The following is a 22,249-nucleotide window of genomic DNA, read 5'->3' as shown; positions in this document are numbered from 1 at the left end:
CGGGGTGAACTGGGCTTTAGGGAGGACTGTGTCTTCATAGGGCAAAAGGCAATGGTGTAAACAGGGGCTGAAAAGAAAGGGAGGGGTCGGCACATGCACCCTGAGAGGGGCATGTGCTCAGTGCATGACCCTCAGAAGTCTTCTGTGTATAGATGGGTACGCCTCATTTGCAACCAGCCAGCCACAAGGAAGGAGACTTAGAGAGCTGAATTGGCAATATAGGCAGATGTCTTAGCTAGAGCCATTTTTCAGAGAGCCAGGGAGAACTCTGTGCCACAAAATGCTATTCCTACATTTTGTATTCCTTCAGAGCTTAAAGGCTTTGTTTTTCTCCTGAAATGTAAATGTTCCCTCGGAGATTCCACACATTGATGGTTTATCAGCGGCCACCTCAATTATTGGTGAACACCTTTGCAGGAAAATGAATCAATAGTTGATTGAGAGCAAAAATGGAGTGTAGAATAATGCTTAGGGTGGGAGTAATGGAGGAGAGTTCCAGTGGATGAAGCGCCTGGGCTGTAAAAATGTAGGAATGAAGACCCTGAGAAAGTAGAGAAAAATTAACAATGGAAAACTTATGTTTGTGTTGGGCTCAGAATATGATACTCCAAAGCATGGCGCTTTGGTGTGCTGAGTACTTTGAACTGAAGAAAACTGGAAAGGCCTCAGAACCAAGGTCTTTCCCATCTTCTCCCATCCTCCTGTCTCCTGCTTCTCTTTCTTCCCCAAAGTGAGTCATAGAAGCCACACTTCCCCTTCCCCAAGGTGGGTCATAGAAACTAGAACTCCTCTTTCTCAAAGCCACCCATAAAACCTAGAAAGGTCATTCTCTCCCTTCTCCCTTGAAGACCCTCATTCCAGAGGGACCCCTTCCTAGGAGGAAGAAACGCTACACAGAGAGGTCAAGAAGAAGCTGAACAGACAGGTCTTGCTTGCTTTCCCCCTCAGTCTGTTGCTCTCGGATTATACCCTTTTTGTCCAATCACATTTTTATACAGCTGTCCATTCTTCATCAAACCCAAGCATAAAAACAGAAAGCTCTTCCTGGCTTTTGGGTCTTCATTTCTCAAGGCTCCTATGTCGTGTAAAACTTTGCTTAAATAAATGTATTATGATTTTCTCTAGTTAACCTGTATTTTTTTATAAGAATATTGGCCATGACCCTTATGATGGGTTAGGAATAGTATCATAATTTCCTGTTCCTACATTTGAAAACACAATATTTCTACTGCACTATTTCTGACCTCCTTAAGGAATTCTAGATTATTTCCTTTTCAATCCATTTTGTAATCCCTTATAACAACTTCTCACCCAGATCTGATCCATAAGTATTTATAAATAGCCTATACTTTGTATATGGGTTTGCTGGTTCTTTCATTTAATATTCTTTAATTCTTCTTCCTTGGTGGCTTCTGCCCATTTAGCATTCTTTTAAACTTCCCAGTGTTTAAGTCTCATTGCTCAAAGTGGGAAATCCCTAAACTTGTGAGGTGGAGCTTACTTCCCACTATAGAAGCTCCCTTGTAGCTATGAGTAAGCCCTAACCTACTCCACCCCAGACATGAGCCTCCACCTCAGATGAGTCTCCACCCACCCCAGCCACGAAATTAGAGGCTGGTGACCCAAGAAAGCAGGGAGGCTACTGGATCCTTGATGGGGAGAATGGAGGCAGCTACCTTCAGTTTCTATTGGCAACATTCTGAGTCCCACATCATGGCATCAGCAAAATGCAGCATCTATGGTATCTGTGCCATTTGTGCCTGTGGTGTCTTCATGGGACCAGCTCTGTGGTCTGCCCATCTCTTCCTCCTAGACATTTTATGAGCTAGCCAATATCCTCTTAACAAAATCCAATTCTGCTTAAATTGAAAAGGGTTTGTATCTATTATGAGTCACTTAGTGTTCTAATGGTTTACTTAATTTTACACATACCTTTTTCTATGTCACAGCACTTTACAAATATTAATCATTTCATTCAGCTCAGATGCCAAGTCTCTGGAGTAGAAAACATTATCCCCATTTTATACAAACGGAAACCAAGGTCCAGAGAGGATACTTAGTTTGCCTTAGATAACTCAGTTGGTAAGTGCAGAACTGGTATTCAAATCCAGGCTGTCCATGCTCTTAACCATTCTTTTCCCCTGACCCCCAGAGAGATCTTTCCCCATTATCTTCTCTTGCAAATTCCCCCTCCCCACCACTTCTCTCTGCCTTCATGCTTGGGCGTTCCCTATCCTGTAATGAAAGAAAGAAAGAGAGACAGAGAGAGAAAGAAAAGAAAGAAAGAAAGAAAGAAAGAAAGAAAGAAAGAAAGAAAGAAAGAAAGAAAGAAAGAAAGGCAAATTTCATGCAGAGTAACAAAGGTAGGAATGACAACTGATTTCTTTTCAATAACAACACAAGCGAGAAAATAGTGGAGCAACATCATTTAAGAAATGAAATTAGCAAGCTCTCAACCTAGACTTCTACACCCAGTGAAAATATTCTTTGAAAATGAAAGTAAAATAAACGTCTTTTAAGACACATGAAAGCTGAAGATAATTATTACCAGCAGACCTGTCTATAAGAAATGTAATGAAAGTCCACTGTATTAGTCTGTTCTCACGCTGCTAATAAAGACATACCCGAGACTGGGTAATTCATAAAGGAAAGAAGTTTAATAGACTCACAGTTCCACATGGCTGGGGAGGCCTCACAATCATGGCAGAAGGCAAGGGAGGAGCAGAGGCGTGTCTTACATGGCAGCAGGCAAGAGAGCCTGTGCAGGGGAACTGACCTTTATAAAACCATCAGACCTTGTGAGACTTATTCACTATCATGAGACCAACAGAGGTAAAACCCATTCCCATGATTCAATTACATCCTACCAGGTCCCTCCCATGACATGTGGGGTTTATGGGAGCTACAATCCAAGATGAGATTTGGGTGGAGACACAGCCAAACCATATCATCCATCAAGTAGAAGAAAAATGCTACCTAATGGAAATATGAAAATACACAAAGAAATGAATAGCACTGGAAAAGATAACTACATATGTAAATACGTAAGATTTGTTTCTTATCATTTAAACCTTTTAAAAAGATAATCATACTGGTTTGTTAGGGCTGCCAACAAAATACCACAGTCTGGGTGGCTTAAACAACAGCAATCTATTTTCTCACAATTCTAGAGGATAGAAGTCCAAGATGAAGGTGTCAGCAGGTTTAGTTTCTTTGGAGGCCTCTCTGCTTACAGACAGCCACCTTCTTGCTGTTTCCTGTGTATGTACTCATCCCTAGTGTCTCTGTGTCCAAATTTTTTCTTCATATAAGGACATCAGTCCAACTGGATTAGGACCCACTTTAATGGTCTTGTTTTACTTTAATCACTTCTTTAAAGACTCTTTCTCCAGATACATTCTGAGGTACTCGGGATTAGGGCTTCAGCAAATACATTTTTTTATGGGGAAGGAGGTACACAATTCAGTTTATAACAATAATTAAATGTTTAAACACAATAATAACTATGTAGTATGGAGTTTAAAAAATATAAAGAAGAAAAATCTATGATAAAATTGCACCAGGGCCTGGAAGAAAAAAAGTATACACTTGAAAGGGTCTTATACTTCATATAATACCACAAGAAGGTAGGCTATGATAAGATGCATACTATAAAATCTAAAGCAACCCCTAAAACAAACAAAACATTGTAGCAACCAAAGATATAAATGGTGCCATAAAACTACTCAACTACTCCAAACTAAAGCAAATAAAAAGGAAAACAGGAAATAAATTACAGACAGGACAAATAAAAAATAGCAAGGTAGGAGATTTAAATCTAATCATATGAATAATCACATTAAATATAAATGATCTAAGCACCCAAATTAAGAGGCAGAGACTGTCAAATTGAATAAAAGAAGCAAGATCTAACTTGCTCCCTATAAGAAACTTAGATTAAATAAAAACACACAAATAAGCTAAAAGTAAAAGACAGGGAAAAATATACTATGCTTCTCCCTGTTAAAAAAAAATCTGGAAGGGTCATATTAATATCAAACAGAGTAGATTTCAGATTCAGATTTCAGAGACAAGATTATTTTATAATTTTAAAAGAATCACTTAATCAAGAGGACATCACAGTCCTAAATGTTTATGTACGTTAATAATAATGCTTCAAAAGACAGGAAACAAAAAATTTGATAAAATTTCAAGGAAGAATAGATAAATTCACAATTATGTTTGTGGATGCTAAAGAAACTCCATCTTGAAAAGTAAACCACCATGTTGGGTTCTGATTAACCCGTTCCAGGAAGGACTCTAAGACTTCCGGTTAATCTATTGTTCCTGTGTAACAGCAGGTACTTACCATAAATCCTGCCTTTATGTCAAGTAACCTTGATGCTCTCATACTTCAATTGTCCTACACATCCCTTCTGAACCAATCCTGGTATATAAGTCCTGGGTCTGGGAGGTCTTGGTTCAGGGATCCACCATCTTGTTTTGTTGCCACCCTAGACACAGACATGGCTTCTGTTCTTAATTCCTTATTAAATATGACTTTCTTTTCTTTTTTTCTTTTCTTTTCTTTTCTTTTTTTTTGAGACAGAGTCTCACTCTGTCTCCCAGGCTGGAGTGCAATGGTGTGATCTCGGCTCACTGCAAGCTCTGCCTTCCGGGTTCACGCCATTCTCCTGCCTCAGCCTCCCGAGTAGCTGGGACTACAGGCACTCGCCACCACGCCCGGCTAATTTTTTGTGTATTTTTTTTTTTTTTAGTAGAGACGGGGTTTCACCGTGTTAGCCAGGATGGTCTCTATCTCCTGACCTCGTGATCCGCCTGTCTCGGCCTCCCAAAGTGCTGGGATTAAAGGCGTGAGCCACCGCGCCCGGCCTTAAATATGTGTTTCTAAGAAACTGCATTCCTTAGCCTCTTTCTTCAGCCTTTTTGCTTCCTAGATCTGTGCAAACCTGCCTTCTGTGAAAGTATAGCCCTCTCTCAATTACTGATAGAATAAGTAGACAGAAAATCAGTAAAGATATAGAAATTTTAAACAACACTATCAACATCTTTACCTAATTGATATTAATAGAATATGCCAACCACCTAATAATAGTGCATATTCTGAGATATAAAGCAAGTCTTAATAAATTTAAAATGGCTCAAACCATACGAAGTATGTTGTGAACACAAAGAAATTAGTATCAGAAAGATCTCTGGAAAATCCCCAAATATTCGAGAAATAAATATGTAGTTCTGAGTAACTCACAGGTTAAAGAAGACATCAAAAGGGAAATTCAAAAGTATTTTTAATTGGGTGAAAATGAAAACACAGCATAAAAAAATTTGTAGGATGTCCCTAAAAATAAAACTCAGGGGAAAACACAACTCTGAAAAGAAGAAATGTGTTAAATCAATGCCCCCAGTTTCCACCTTAAGAAAATAGAAAATAGAGGGCAAATTACACCCGAAGTAGATTGAAGTACAGATATAGTAAAAAATTAAAGTAGAAATTAATGGAATATAAAATAACCAAAAAATTAATAGCAAAATTTAATAAAACCAAAAGTGATTCTTTGAGATATCAGAATAGATAAACCTCTACTCAGACTTATTAGGGAAATAAAGGAGGCAGGAAGGAAGAAAGAGGGTGGTGGCAGGGAGGGAGAAAAATTAAAAATTTTTAAAAATACGAGACATTGTGTGTGTGTGTGTGTGTGTGTGTGTGTGTGTACGAGTGTGTGTATGTATGTGTGTGAGAATCCTTGGAAGACAAGTTGTATCTACCTGGACTGAACCATTTATCCATCCACTCGTTCATCCAATTGATCAACAATTTTATTCTAAGAATATATCATGTACCGATCTCTGTTCCAGATGCAGAGACAGTCACGGAACAAGATATATGAGATCATTTCTCTCACAGAGCTTATGTTTTAATAGAGGGTAGGGATAGTGGTTGGAAAAATTAGAGAAAAATATAATCAAATAAAACAGCCAACATTTAAGTGGGGACTTGAACAACAAAGAGTCAATCATGTAAAGATTTGGGGAAAAGCATGTCAGGCAAGGGAATAATCAGTACAAAGGCCCTAAGGTGAAAATAAGCTTGACAAGAAAAATGGCCAGCATCACTGAAGTATAGTAAATAAAGTGACTGGAAGTATGACTGCAACTATGTTGTAATCATTCCCAAAATTGGATGGAAAGAAAGGCAAGGGCAAGAGCAGGAAGGGTTTTATAAGCCAGGGTAAGAAGTTTGAGTTTCATTTCAAGCATGATAAGAAGTCATTAGAAAGTTTTAGATGAGGGGAAAAGCGTGACCTTGTTAAAATTCTGAAAACACACTGGAAAATGGAAAATGAGTTTTAGTGGGGGAAGAATAGAAGCTGGAAAACCAGTCCAGGTAAGAGATGATGTGGCTTGGAGTAAGGTGGTAGCACCAGATGGAGGGGAGAGAAGTAGACAGATTCACGATGTGTACTGGAGGTACTTACATATCTCCATGATGTATTCTTGTTAATCAGAAACATTTCATTGCTCTGCTCTATATGTCTTATATTCATCTGACCACAGAGGCTGGGACACAGACTTAACATATGTGAAATCTCAGCTCTCAATGTCAAGGTTCTACCTATAGAATTGATCTGTATATACAAAAAGAAAATTTCAATAAGTTTCCTTGGCAGCATTCTTTTAAAAATCCATTATACAACCTCCAAAAGGGCATCTGCAGGCAGTTCCATATGGACAGTCATGGCAGTGCAATAGAATCCTTTTAGCACTGCTGTTGGGCAGGGTGATCGTGTCATATTTCACTTTCACTAACTGGCTTTTCACTTAGGGACCCAAATCTTGGAAAACAACAACAACAACAACAACAACACTAGAGATGCTAAAGCTAGCTATAATCTGGCCCCATCCTACTTCTCAATATTATTTCCTACTATTCCACAGCATACTCCCCCCATCTAATTCAGTTGTCCTCTTTACTGTCCCATCAATACATTGAACTCCTAGTAATAGCTTATGAGGAGTAAAACTTATAATAACATGAGTTTCAAAACAAATGATAAAGATGATCACTTAATGAATATTTATTGTATGCCAGCCACTGTTCTTAGCACTTTACCTGCATTACCTTGTTCATTCTTTAAAACGATGCTATGGTGTAAGTACTAATATTATTTCTCATTTCCAGGTGAGGAAACTGAGCTTTGCTAAGTTGAATAAACTGCTCTGGGTAACAAAATTGGTGGTAGTCCAGGAATTCTAACTCAGATCTGTCTCCAAAGACCAAGCTTTTCACCATATTGTAGTGATTCTTACCACGCCTTTCCCCATTGTTTTTTTTTTTTTTTTTTTTTTTTTTTTTTTTGAGACAGAGTCTCTGTTGCCCAGGCTGGAGTGCAGTGGCACGATCTTGGCTCACTGCAATCTCGACCTCCAGGGTTCAAGTGATTCTCCTGCCTCAGCCTCCCGAGTAGCTGGGATTACAGGTGCACACCACCACATCCAGCCAATTTTTGTACTTTTAGTACAGACTGGGTTTCGCCATGATGGCCAGGCTGGTCTCGAACTCCTGACCTCAGGTGATCCACCCACCTTGGCCTCCCAAAGTGCTGGGATTATAAATGTTAGCCACCGTGACTGGCCCCCATATTTTTTCTGCATATGAATTGTTATTCCCTTTTTTCTCAAACCTCACTCATTCTTTATGACCTGAACCAAATCACACTCCTTCCATGAGCCTTCTCTGGTGACTCTGGCCTTGCTGATCAAACTTTCGTCTGAAATCCTGTTAAATTCAGAGACTATGTTACTACTCAGTAGAAAAACAGACATGTATAACCTATATTGTATTTGTCTTCGTTTCCTGTGAGTTAGCCTCATCTCCCAAACAGGACTTGAGCTACCCACAAACTGGTAGGCTATAGCCATTCCTTGATCCCACCGAGTCATGACAATATCTGGAGAAAGGAAAGGGGCCACCTCTTTCTGTGCCTCTTTTCTAGAAATGAGGAAACTTCTTTTGTAACTCCTCCAATGGACTTTACCTCACACCTTATTAGCCAGAATTGAGTTAAATGGCCTTTCTCAAATCATACAAGGGAACTGGAATTACCATGGTGGGCTGCAGAACTGGGGATGAGGTCATCTTCCAAGTCATCAGTGGTGATGATGAAGCAGGTGAGATCTTCAAGCATTAAAAAAAAAAAAAAAAAGGAAGAAGGGAGAACAAATGTTGTATAAACAGCCAGTGTTGTTCTGGAAGTTCTTGTGCAGGCTTGTAAGTGCCTGTTGTTAAATTCAGAAATTTTTAATGCTGGTAGATAAACATAGTCATCATCAAAACTTAAATTAGGCCAGGTGCGGTGGCCCACACCTGTAATCCCAGCACTTTGGAAGGCCGAGGTGGACAGATTGCTTGAGCCTAAGGAGTTTGAAACCAGCCTGGGCAATATAGTGAGATTTCATCTCCACGAAAATTTGCAAATTGGCCAAGTATGCGCCACTGCACTCCAGCCAGGGTGACAGAGCTGAGACCCTGTCTCAAAAATACAAAAAAAAAAAAAGAAAATTTAAATTATATTAAATACTTACAATAAAGTATGCTAAAGATAACACTCAAAAGTCATCACTTCCTAATGATTTTTACACATACTATTATCTATGCTCTTGATGCTATTTATGGTTGTGTATATGTGTTGGGAAAATACTATAGAATAGTGAGCTATTGCACATCTCTTCCAACTCTGTGTTCAGTGACATCACATTGGCCTTTTTTTTTTTTTTTTTTTTTTGAGATGGAGTCTCGCTCTATTGGAAGGCTGAAGTGCAGTGGTGCGATCTCGGCTCACCGCAACCTTCGCCTCCCAGATTCAAGCAATTCTCCTGTCTACATTGGCCTTTTGAAAAAGATTATAGTGCAAATATTGACACCATGGAAATGGTCAGATAATACAAATCATGGCCTGCTTTATTGTTTTGCTGATTGTCTAGATTTAAGGTATTGATAGAGAAAATGTTACTAATGCAGATTAAAATATGTAAGTATATTGTGCCTGTAGCCATTAAATTGTGAATGGCACAAAAATTATTCTTCCAGTTTTCAAAAGTCATTATCTGAACCAGCAATGGCTCACATTATTGACAAATGAGTGAAGGTTTGACATAAGTCTTCCTTATTTAACTTTCATAGTATTTAATAACATATATAAAAATATTGACCAACATTCAGATCAGAACCACACTCATTTGTTTACTGCAACCACAGAATGGTTATGGATACAAGCGTTCAGAAAAAAATCAACAAAAGCATTCTGTAGAGTCAATTGGCTTTATGGAATTTATAATAAAAAGTATTGTACACTTTATTATTCATAAATTATATGTTGCATGTCCTTTGTATCAGTTAAATTCATATCTTATATATAAATGCTAATATATATTAGTATATATACCATATATGGCATATAAAATTATATATACATATATATGTATATATGTGTAATATATACTTTTTTCCCCAGTGAGCCAGGTATTAAACATTTACCAGCACCACACTGAGACTACCAATATATTTACTACATCTTTGTAGTAATTTAAGTTAATTTTGTTTGGATGTCCTTTAGAAAATATAGTGATCTGATTTTAGATTTCCTTAATAAGTTAAAAGGTAGATTCAAAATGGTGTACCAAGTTTATTTATGTGGGGGAAGGGATCTGAATGGACAACTTTGCTTTGGTTTAATTCACTGGAGACTTCGGAAAATCAGTGAGGTTTATTTTATTAAATCATGAGGTTTATTCAAGTCTGTAGCTTGAATCAATTCAAGTTCTTGGTAGTAATAATAAGCTACACTGATAAAGGGATTTACCACAATCACATTGTTTTCTTTGATCACGATGAATCTTCCTGGGTATGGCACATCTGAACATGTTGATCCCGGCTGAGAGGTGAGTGTTCAATGAGGAATGTGCCCAGTTCTGAGCTCACCCTAAGGGAAATGAGAAATTTCATTCGTAGACTGTTTCTGCTTCCTTTTTGACTCGCTTTCCCCTGGAGAACAGATACACATTCACCTGCTGTTCCATACCTTTATCATCTTACCCAGTGGTAGGAGGAGAGATCAGCTTTTGGCCCCTGGGAATGCATGTTAAAATTTTATTCTCTTCCCCGGCCAGATATGATTTGGGCATGAGCTCTCCTTGGGTAATTGGCCCTCTGGGCTTTATTTTTGAATGATGGTTTCTTTTCTCAGTAAATGTGATATGTGTTGAAATGGGGAATAAAAAGAATAAAATGGGGAATGAAAATCAGTCAGTATGACTTTCTCCATAATCTGATTTCTCTTTATTGCTTATCACAATAATGCTTCTCTTCTAGTTCTCAACATGGTTAAACAAATCTTGACATTTCATCTATGGTTATTTTTATGATAGTTATTGTTATATTGATGATAATTATTAACACAAGGGTAGTAACAGTTATTTATTGATCCTCTGCTATGCATCAAGCACTAGACCAAATACTTATAACTTCTCTAACCCCCAGAACAACTATGCTGATAATCATTTTCTCTTTAAAAAGAAGAAAATTAAAATCCAAAGATATTTAATAACCAAGGTTTTAACCAAAGCCTGTCTGACTCCAAAACTCCCATTTTTTCCACTGTAGTAGGATTTTTCTCTTCCATCAATAACTCATTAGGACTGAATCCTGTTGGAGGAACATGTTGAATGATGAGAAATTGCAAAAGTTGCGTTTGAGTCATATTAGCCAAGAATCCATATTGGGACCTTCTTACTTTAAGCTTGACCCTTTGCTAATGAATTCCTTAATGGCATTGATAATCAATGTGCTTTTGTTATCCTCACCAAGATCAGGCAGAGCCAGGGCAATAAGTGTTCAGAGAAACTTCATGAAAACCCAGTGACTATCTGAGCACACAAGGACACAGAACCTTCTGTTTCATTGACTGCTGGTATTTGAGGTTCAGAAAGTATGCTGGCTTCAAACTTATAAAATATCCCATAGGTTTTCGTGTGTAGGTGGCATCCTGTAGATATCCAGCAGTACTAGAAATGAAATGTGCCCTATGTGATGTGGATATATGTTGTTTTCCTGGTGGAATCCTAGCCTTAGGGCCAGAAAAGGGGTGCATTCGGTGTAAGACCAACCAGGTAAGGAGCAAGTAGCCCTTCAACAAAACAATCCTTTACTGTTACATAACATCTTTGTTCTAAATCTCTTCATCATGCAGTCAGAAGAAATGGAAAGGACCAACGCCTAGGCACAGGACTACTGCAACTCCTGACATACACAACTGAGTGGCATTACCCCTAGAGAGAGGGAAGCTATTTCTGGCATCCTTTTACTTCCATAACTTGCTTCTAAATATCAGAATCAAAAACTTATGAAGAAATGCTTTTTATCACAATTGAGATGCTCCTCAGAGATGTCTCATCCAAGAGGCATCTCTCCAGTCCCTTTATCAGGCTATTGAAATGATCAATAAGGGTAACCTTAAAATAACAGAAATATCCTAACAGGCAACAAAGCCTAAGGCAGGGTGTCAAGATGTTTTCCTCATGTACCTACCAAAAGAATGATGAAAAACTATATGCCCCTGATCCCTGTAACTTATTTTTCTTTTCTTTTCTTTTTTTTTCTTTTTTTTTCAGCAGTCCTCCTACCTCAGCCTCCTGAGCAGCTAGGTCTACAGGCATGCACCACCATGCCTGGCTAATTTTTTTTTTTTTTTTTTTTTTTTTTTTGAGATTGAGGATCTTCCTATGCTGCCCAGGCTAGTGTCAACTCCTGGGCTCAAGCGATCCGCCTGCCTGGCCTCCCAAAATGCTGGGATTACAGTCCTGAGCCACCAAGCCTGGCCTCCTATAACTTTTAAATTTACAAGTTTGAACGCACCTTTCCAGTTGCAAAGCATGTGGTTTCCGTCATACTGCATATGGTGCATGTGCTTTCAAGATCTTTTCATCAAAACCTAGAAGCTAAAGATTAAGTACATTCAATGTACTGAAAATATCCATCATATAATCTAATTGACAAACCAAATCTTCACTGTCAAACTAATATGGAAATCAGGACTATTTTATGTCAGAGTAAAAGTAGTTTAAAAAATTCAAATAAATTATTGAATATACATTTCCTCTTGACAATCTTCTCCGTCTGTTTCCCAATTGTGAGAAAGAGAAAGAATTCGAGAGAAAACGGTGTGCCACCAGGATGGCGTGAAGCTGCCACCTTCTTCAATATTCCTCAGCCAGCCTTTCTTGGCTTTCTTTCAGGCTCTATCTCAGGAATGATGTGTTTCTTGTTTGAATCTGTTTTTGCTCCCTAGAGCAATGGGCCTTGCTAGGGTTGACAATGGTTAGCTGTGTGCCTTTCTTTTTACAGTGGGAGAAGGTCTGTGGTGGAAGTGGAGATGCAAAAGGAGATCCTGCGACAGCAGAGGGGTTCTTGGGCAGAGCATTTTTCCTCAGTTCTTCCTCCCTTCTTTCCTTTTTCCTTCTTCCCTTCCTCAGCTGATAGGAGAAAGAGGATTACCTCTTCCTCTCCTTCACTACTTGATGCTCCTACAGGCATTAAAAACCCTCCCCCAACAAAAAGGGAAGAAGTCATTCCCTATCTGCCATACTTAGGCTGACATACAGATTTCCCCCTTGCATTGAGGCATGATGCAGGTGAATTTACCGTCAAGCTCATGAAGCAGAAGTGTCAGAGCCCCTCACTTTCATAGCCTCTTCCAAGGTCTAAACACTTCTTCCAGAAGATGTGTTTACAATGCTATATATTTTTGAAAATTTTTCAGTGAAAGGTATTTTGGTATTCTCTTACTTAAAGAGGACTCCTCTCCCAAATTGTGTAAGCTTCCCATCCCTTTAGGGTTTCCAGATTTAGCAAATAAATATTCAAGATGCCTTGTTAAATTTAAATTTCAGATAAACAATAATTTTTTATTATTCCAAATATTACTTGGGACATACTTTACTTTTAAAAAATATTAATTAGACAACAAAGAATTCTTCATTACTGCAAATATTGCATGGGACATACTTACACACAAAAATTTATTTGCTGTTAATCTGAAATTTAAATGTAACTGAGAATCCTGGAGTTTGTCTATCAGCAGCCCTCTAACCCATCCAAACCAGGATTCTCCCTGTTTAGACACTGAATAGCAAGGTAAGCCTTGCTGATCCTGAGCCAGATAAAGATGTTCTTGAATTTCATATTACAAACTCTTCTAAGACTGTAATTTGAGACTTGGAAACATCCCTGCTGACTGATCTTACGCAACCTTATTTTTGGCATATTTTTGCTGCAGAAACACAGATCAAAATAATTTCCCAGCTTTGTAGGAAAACGAGAAACACTGCTTGTTCTCTAGTGAGAGATAAGTGAACTGTGAAATGTCACTGTTGTGCTTCGTGTTGGGGTCCGGCATGGGACATGTGTTTTTGGAAAGGAGGCACAGTAAATGGCTTCAGACAAGTAACATGTAGTGACGAAGGAGAGCATGGTGGCCCAAGGGGATATTGGTTGAGATAGGAGATACTACATACTTAGTGTTTCTCAAATGTTTTGGGCCCCAACCTACAGCAAGAAATAATTTTCCACAGTGACCCAATACACACATCTGTATACATGTGATTGAAAGAAAAGTTTCATTAAACATTTACCATTACTTCACATACAATTACTATATGTAGTGCCCACTGCTTTTTCTATTCTATTTCATTAAAAACAAAAGAATTGATTGCACTCAATTGATTTCACATCCAAGTAGCACATGATTATTGGCTTAAAAAACACTGCACTAGAGGAGCACTACTTGAAGTAACTTGTCAGGGAACTGGCTAAGGTGGTCTCCAATAGAAAAGGAGCTTGCATCATGATGAAAATTCATGAGCTGCTTCCTTCATCGAGGAAAATCTTGCTCTGAAAACAATCTCAGCTAAACAGCATGCTTAGTGACATAGCTGATTTACGTTCTGGTGTCAGTTCTTTATCCTGTCAGGATGGGTAACAAACAGTTTGCAGGTGGGCACCAGTCCTCAGATGGCCCTTTGAGAAGCAGTGTGCACTGCAGCACGTCACAGAAGAGATGAGACAAACCCGTAGAGTGAGGGTCCAAGCAGCACAAAAGAGCAAATGATGAGTGACGCTTGTAATGCCCAAGAAGACTCATTGCTGAGACCCAGGGGCCTGCTTTGGAGAAGCTATAGACACATTTCCAGGGGTCCTACATTACTTGAGAAGGAAGTTCCTCTCAGACAACCTGCACAACAACAGAAATTTAATTCCTGCACACAGAGGAAAGGATCAGTGAAAATATGAAGATTTGATGGCGAAGAATTAAATTGGTTACTCTTACCCCGAAAAAAGTAAACTCTGTCTCTCACTCTCTGTAATGTCTATGTCAAACCCTCTCCTTTCTCCTCAAATCGCCAGTTCCTTCATCTGGTCTTCTCACTCCAACTTAATGACCTCGACTTGCACTTCACAGAGAAAACAGAAGCCATCAGAAGGGAGTTCCTTCATCTTTTCTTTACCAAACCTACCAGTCTATCAGCGCTACTCTCCACCTCCCTTCCCAACACATATACTGTGTGTTGACAAGGGGAATGATGAAAACCTCCATTACCCCAACAATGGGGGCATACACTCCCTTATATTTTGTATGCAAACTCTGGATTATATTGCTGTGTTCAATGGCAAGGGAAAAGACAAGCAAGCAACACTTAAAAAATAGGTCTATTTTGGCTGCTAAACAGCCTTATTCTTATTGCACTCTAAATCTCTGCATGTGAGAAGAAATTCAGAACACGAAATCGCAAGGCCCTATCTCTCTTTAAGTACATAAATATTTTAGCCACTCTTCAAAAGTTGTCTCTATATCATATTGGTTGGTAGAAAACTATCAAATGCTAATCCTCTCATTTGTGATCAGATCCTATTCCGCTTGATGTTTCAGGCACTTAACCCTTCAGGTCTTTCTCTCCCACATCATCAATCATTCCCTCTCTACCAGAGCCTTTCCCAAGCATTCTAATACGCTGAGGTATGTCCATCTTTTTAAAAAATGCCTTTGTTTATTCCACATCCCCTCCTGTTACTGCACCCTCTATTCTTCACAGATTAGTTTCTCTAAAGAGTTGCCATCTTCATTGTATTAGCCTGCCTTCAGCACCCACCACTGTGCCCAAAACACACTTGTTACAAAAGTCACCAATGACTTCCACACTGCCAACTCCAATGGAGGTTTTTCGATTCTCATGTTCCTCAATTTTTAGCTGCTTTAGACACAGTTGCTCACCCCCTTATCCTTGAAACACTCTTTGATCTTGGCTTCCCTGGATAATACACCTACACTTTGACTGTTCCTCCAATCTTTCCACCATTGCTCCTTTAGCTTCTTGACTGGCTTACCATCCTCTAACTGATCTTTACCTGTTTGGAGATCATCTCCCTCCCATCAAGAAAAAGATACCCCCTAGTATTCCCCACCCAAGTAAATGGCAACTCTATCCACATGGTAGCTCCCTAAGCAAGTTCACTTTACTCTGTCTGCATTGCTATCACTTAAGGCCAAGCCACTATCATCGTTCTCCTCTACTCTGAAAGTTTTCTTGTAGCTCTCCCTGTTTCCACTTTTGCCGCCTACTTCCACCCCACCCATTAATTCATATAGCAACCATAGTCATATTTCTAAAACATTATTCACATTTTATCACTTCCTTCTTCAAAAATAACAAATCATTTCCCATAGAACTTATAACAGAATGCAAGCTCATGAACATGGTCTCCTAGGCCCTGTGTGATCAGCCCCTGCCCACCTCTCCAGCCTTCTCTCCTTCCATTCTGTCTTTCACCCACTGCTCTCCCACCACACTGCCCTGCTTTTAATTTGTTTTAGGTTAAGATCCTTCCTGCCTCAGATTCTTTGTACACCCTGTCCACACTTCTGGGATTGCCTCCCTTCCACTTCACCTGCATAACTCCTGCTCATCTGTCCTTCCAGTGGCAGTTGAAATGTTAATTCTTTAGGGAAGGCTACACCAAATATTCCACTCCCACTTCATCAATCTAACTCAATCACCTTCGATGGATGGAGAAGAACTCTGTTAGCATGCTGAAATTTCTTCATAATGAATACTACAATTTATAATTACATAATTTCCTCTGTGGTTTTTGTTTGTTTGCTTGCTTGCTTAATATCTGTTTTTCCCATTTAACTTCAAGTTCCATAAGGCTAGTGCCTGGACCAGAATTGGCAGCATTAGTAAATGCTCCGCAACTTTTAAATGAGTGAATGAGAAATATGTTCACTAATTGTTTAAATTATATGCTAAATATTGAAAAATGGTCTCTTTTTCAACATGAAGCTTGCTGACAAATACACTTCACACAATTATGTGTGCACAATGGGCTAAACACCTGTTTATTAATGTCTACCAGTTGTGTGCCAGAGTGGGCTTGTATAAGCTTGATAGAGTCAATTCTGGGCATCTCTTACAATTTAATGTTCAAAGATATCATGTTGGTAGCAAATATTACAAATCAGGGCTTTTCTTTTCCTTTGGAGAGTTTGTTTACCGGCACACTATTTGTGTCTACTATATACCAATGCCATGTTAAGTATAATGGAGCCACTGTAAAAAATAAGTCATATTCCCCGTCCAGGGGAAGTTTCCAATCTAGTTTAGGAAACATGATATACATCAGGAATCAGGGAGCATTAGGGTATAGCTGTGCAGTGTGAATGCATCCATGATCAGAAAAGGACAAGATCGTTATAGGCTGGATTAGGTACCAGTGGACATTCAGAGAGTGAAACCAACTCTGAGACTGGTGTATGGAGAAGATCTATTCTGCAGCTAGGAAGGACCACAGAGGGCAATCTTGATGGAGGAGCAGCAAGGACCTGGGGCCACTCAGGAGTTAGAGTAACTGTAGTTACAATGGAAGTGGGAAGAAGGAGGGGAAAGTGTCTTAGTTGTAAAGAGTTGCTCTTGACTTGCTCTTCTTCAATGTAATTTTGGTAAATTGAATCATATTTTTTAAATGAAGAAACTGGAAATCTTAGAATTCTTAAGGTGAATCCTATTTGAAAAAGATGGTGTTTAAAAGGTAATCTTCCTTTGTTTTTCAGATTTAAGTTTTCTTGAATAACTTCATGGAAGCCATGTACATCTCTACTACATTATCTCAGACACATCGCTACCTGTTGGATGCCCTGGTAAGTCAAAGACTTCCCTTATCTCTGACCCTCTGTCTCTGTATTTGTGAAATAAAGTGGTCCAACTTGATCATCTCTAAGGTGCTTTAGAGCTCAGAAAAATTGCATGGTTCTTAATGGTTAGACATGTGAACGATATTTCTAAGTGTGTCTAAGAAGAAGGCCAGGACACACCGTTCTGAAATGTCTCTTCCTTTGATCAAAAGACTCTCAGGGACTCTCTGTGGGGATAAAAGAAAGAAGTAAAATGATCCTCTTGCTACAGAGTCAAGTAAGTTTTGTTTTAGCTGAAGAAGACATTCAGCATCTGAGGATGGCAGATACAAGGGGTTTTCCTCATGAACACCACTAGGTAAATTCTGTGACCACTTGACAGGGAAATAATGTCACCATTTTAAAATCAACAGAAAAAGAGCAGAGCAGAAAGTTGGAAAGATGATATATCCTGTGGCCAGACTGCATAAAATTGACTGGAGAAACTAATCAAATCAGACTTGATAAAGCTGATGCTGCCGTATATCCCCTGTGCCTAGAAGCCTTGTCAGAGCTGGTCTACCATCCATCCTGACTTAGGATACAGGCTGACTCCTTTGCCTAATCTGAATAGCAGTCCAGCTGCATGCATTTCAATTACCTTGATTTTTTTCACATTACAGTTAAATAGAACACAATGCTTCTGATGATGCTGTTTGGCAAAACGCCGATGTCTACTGAAGGGACCTGCTCCAAGTTGCCTATAGAATCCCTCAGTAGGGCTGGTTCTGGGCTCTCAAGGCCACCTTTTCCCTCTCCCTCCATGCTTCCCCCACATCCCTCAAGGCAGAAAGAGCTGATGCTAGGTTGGCTCCTTAAGTCCACTCATCCCAAGCCAGCCTGAAGCTGCAGTGTAGCAGGGAGTTAGCCTGACATCTTTTCTCCAGTCAGCACAGCCCAGCTGTCGCTCTGCACTTCTGCAGGAAGCCATGTTGACATGTGGTTCAGACAGAGGCAAGGCTCAAGTCTTTGAGTCTGTAGTTTCCCCAGCCCAGTTGACTGCAGCCATGGCAGAAAATGGGGGTCAGGGCTACCCCAGAGGACAACTAGACATTTGTTTCGGCCTGAATCTTTTAATTTTTTTTGGTTGAAGGATGAAGACAGTAAAAATCTGGTGCTCAGGATGGCTCAGTTCACTGTATATTTAATGAGTTTCTGCACTAAGGGTGTAAAGGCAGGTGAGGTGGGCTAAGGGGAATAAAGACACAGTTTCTGCATTTGAAGAGTTCACAGTCAAATGTGTGAGATTTTACCTGCAAAATACTTTCAGTGAAACAGGACAAATAACAATATAAAAATATGCACAGGTGGCTGTGGGAGTCTAGAGGTGTGATCTTAGACCACAAGGAGCTGTTACTCGAGCTGTTGTGAAGGATAAGGAAGAGCCAGATGAAGCAAGTTAGAAGAGAGTTCTGTGACAAAAGAACTTCACAAACCATAAACAGCAGGGCATGATGGGATTGGTGTAGAAAGAGTGTAAAGCAGAAGACAGGGCTTGGGAGATACAGAGCTGGAGAGCGAGGCAGCAGTCAGGTCAGAAAAGGACCCCAGTGCCTTGGGACAAAACTCGGCTTTACTCTGTAGGGATTTGGGAGCTGTTGAAGGATTTTGAGTAAGGAAGTGAATGACCTATTTGCACAGATAGATCCCTCTGGTGCAGGAAGCAGTGGGGTTTAAGGAGAACAAGACTAAAGGCAGGAAGATCCATTAGGTTTGTGCAAAGATACGAGAGTTCCAGAGCAGTGATAGTAGGAGTAGAAAGGAGTGGGTGAATCTTAGAGGTATTTAAGAAGTAAGATCAGAAGAACTAGAAGAACTTGATTATGGACTGGATATGGCAGGTGAGATGGTGAAGCAGAGGTATTTGTATAAAATGACTGCCAGGATTATTGCCTGGGTGATGTGGACAAGGCTACATTTCTCAAATTATGTATCTTATAAAATGCTCCTGCTGAATGTGAGGAGGTACTGTGTGAAAAGTGGCTGTATCCTCAGATAATTTTGAGAAGTTCCAGCTTAAACAGAACTAAAGTAGTAATAGATCTCTCTTCCGCAGGACTTCTCAGAGCCTTTAATATGCAAATAGTAGTATCAAAATCATAATAACTGATATTATTAAGCACTTATATGAGCCTCACTTACTATGCATTCAGAGCTCTTAGCAAATTGGAAGGAAGCAAAGTCCTTGAGAAAACGTCTGGAACTGAAAGTGATATGTGAGCAAGTATATAGACACAAATTAATAATGTAGTAATATGGGTTAATGAAGCAAGAAGCTTCAAGTACACATGGTTCAAGCCAAAGGCATTCTGGGAAATGGCCAAGTAGAGGGCTAAATATTTTATATTCATTATTTCAGGTTCCCATAGCAATGCTGTGTGGTACATATTTTGTACCTGTTTTACAAGTAGGGAAACTGGGTCTCATAAGCTAACTCACTAAACAACTAACCAAAGCTCACCCCACATCTAACGAGGGGTAGAATATCATCCTTAACAATTTCCATGTGCCAAGATATACTGTGAATCTGCTCGGGAAGGATACAGCACTCAGTGTCTCCCAACTTAAGTGACCACAGAACCTTGTGTTTATGGAGTATCTCATGGGATAAGTGGTACTTGGAGCACATTTTATAGAGACTAGTACTATTCACTAAGATCTGAAGTACAAATTTATAAAGGGAAAATTGTATTTATGCAAATCATGGTAGCATAAGGTTAAAACTTTCCATAATAGAAATATAGCTAACATGTTACAGAAATTCAAAGTAGGCAGAGATTATTTCCTGTATTGATGTTCATTCAGGGAAGATGATCAGTTAAGAAGTTGTCAGCTGCAAGTAACAGAAGACCCAACTAAAAGTAGCAAAACAAAGAAATGTATTAAAACACATAACAGAAGTCCAGAGGTAGAAAAATTCCATTGTTGGTTAATTCAGTGACTCAACATCATTAAGGATGCAAGGTTTTTTTCCTGCTTTGCAATCCTCAATGTGCTAAATTACCCTCCTATACCCCGAGATGGCCAGCACAGTTCCAGGATGGAGACTGCAGCACAGGAGGTGAGGTCTGATATGAGAGTGCTGAGACTGAACACTGGGTTCTCATCAGGGCTCTCAGCAATGAGTGGTTGAAGAAGCCAATCATGTTACTAGGAAGACATCTCCTTAGACTCCAAGAAGAAACTGAAGCTCCCTGCTAGAAAACATTTGAAACATTTCTTGAGTCCACTGCCATCTAAGGAGTGAACTAGGCAAAGCCAACACAGACACGAGGCACTTAGATTGAGGAAGACAAAGCTGCCGTGAGCAAGTACACAGCTGGTGTTAAACTGAGGATGCCGGAGGGAAGCCACACCTCTGGGAGGACTGCTCTTCAAGCTAATCCCATTGCAAGAAGTGTCCTGATACACATGGCTGGGGCCGAGAGCACTGTGGACCCAGAGAAGACACAGAGATGGTAAAAGTTTATCATCAGTTCCCTAGTGGATTATGTGATTGACTGTCACATGGGGCCTTAGAAAAGAGGTATGTTGAGTGTATGGTCAACCAATTCTCAAAAATCCTATTGTTATCCTCATATCTGAGTGATAAAAACACTTCAGGGTTTTGCATTTAGAAGTATCTAGACTAGGTGAGACCTGTTTGTAGCTCAGATTGATTCTAAGAATCAAAGTGAGCAGAATTTAAGAACTCTGTCTTATAGAGGTTCATTTCTGAATTGCAAAAGCATTTGGTAAATGGTAAGCCCTCATGCAAATAGTGTTCCCGAGTATCAGGAAATATATTTCATGAGTTCTTGGCATGCATCTTGGAGGAAAAGAAATCTAAAAGAATAGGCTGGGCGCAATGGCTGACGCCTGTAATCCCAGCACTTTGGGAAGCCGAGGCTGGCAGATCACCTGAGCTCAGGAGTTCAAGAGCAGCCTGGGCAACATGGCAAAACCCTGTCTCTATAAAAAATACAAAAATTAGTCGGGCATGGTGGTGTGCGCATGCAGTCCCAGCTACTCAGGAGGCTGAGGCGGGAGGATTGCTTGAGCCCCGGAAGCAGAGGTTGCAGTGAGCCAACATCATGCCACTGCACTCCAGCCCTGGTGACAGAGTGAGACCCCCATCTCAAAACATATATATACACATACATATATATATGTATGTATGTGTATGTATACACATACACACACACACACACACACACACACACACACATATATATATATATAAAGTTAGGGATTGAAAATAAGGGAAAGGTAAAATAAAGTAAATGTGAGATAATTTATACAATAGAAAACAAGGAAATCTGACCAAGAGAACACCTCCAATGTCAACTTTCTCATAGATAATTTCTGTTTTTCAAAAGTATAAGAGGTGTGGCAAAGCTGATAGATCCTCCTCTTATGATGCGATGATGACAATGTAATGGAGTAACAGGGTAAAAACAGTCAGAAGGCATCTCACCAGCAGCCTCTGGAAGAGCTCTATAGTCAAATAGTTTGGAGTTTCAACTTTTAAGGCAGAAGATGACAGTGAAGTGTACTCAGTTCAGATTTCATCTGCCAATGTTGAAAGGTTGATGAGAAAGGACTGCTATGCTGAAGAGCAAGGTTTCCAAAAACAGAATAGCTCAACCTACAAAATGATGTTGGAAAGAAGTTGCAGAGGAGCAGGCGAAGGCCAAGGACCTAAAAAGGAAAAGCAGGCATGGGGAAATGGGGCTGGAGAGCTCACAAATATTTATGGGGCATGCAGCTCCTCTGCTAAGTGCTTTCACAGCTCAAATCATTTAATTGGGAAGGTATAATCCCAAAGCTATATCACATAGCGTTTAGAGTTACAAAACAGAATTTATATTTCAGGCTAAAAGCAATATCAGGGTTAGAAGGAAGCGACATTGCCTGAGAAATAGATGTGGGAAGAAGGGCCATAGCAACAATGTGTCTTGGAATGGGCCATAAGAACCAATTATTGGCCG

General features: G+C 39.6%; 1 long non-coding RNA gene across 3 annotated transcripts in view; it reads right to left on the bottom strand.

Annotated features, from left to right (window-relative positions):
- Nucleotides 1–6,908: 6,908 nt before the first annotated feature.
- The window catches only part of LOC129394008 (uncharacterized), a 97,140-nt gene continuing 81,799 nt past the window's right edge, over nucleotides 6,909–22,249 (bottom strand). For 2 of the 3 annotated variants that reach the window (XR_008621186.2, XR_008621188.2), the window contains exon 3: nucleotides 9,773–9,980. This is a non-coding gene — a long non-coding RNA (uncharacterized LOC129394008). Of the gene's footprint in view, nucleotides 8,177–9,772; nucleotides 9,981–22,249 lie in introns of those variants that run through there. The other variant, XR_008621187.2, reaches the window with a different exon arrangement.

The sequence above is a fragment of the Pan paniscus genome, chromosome 16 (genome assembly GCF_029289425.2).
Source record: "Pan paniscus chromosome 16, NHGRI_mPanPan1-v2.0_pri, whole genome shotgun sequence".
In the NCBI taxonomy this organism is placed as follows: Eukaryota; Metazoa; Chordata; class Mammalia; order Primates; family Hominidae; genus Pan; species Pan paniscus.
This window is presented reverse-complemented; position numbering and strand designations above follow the sequence as displayed.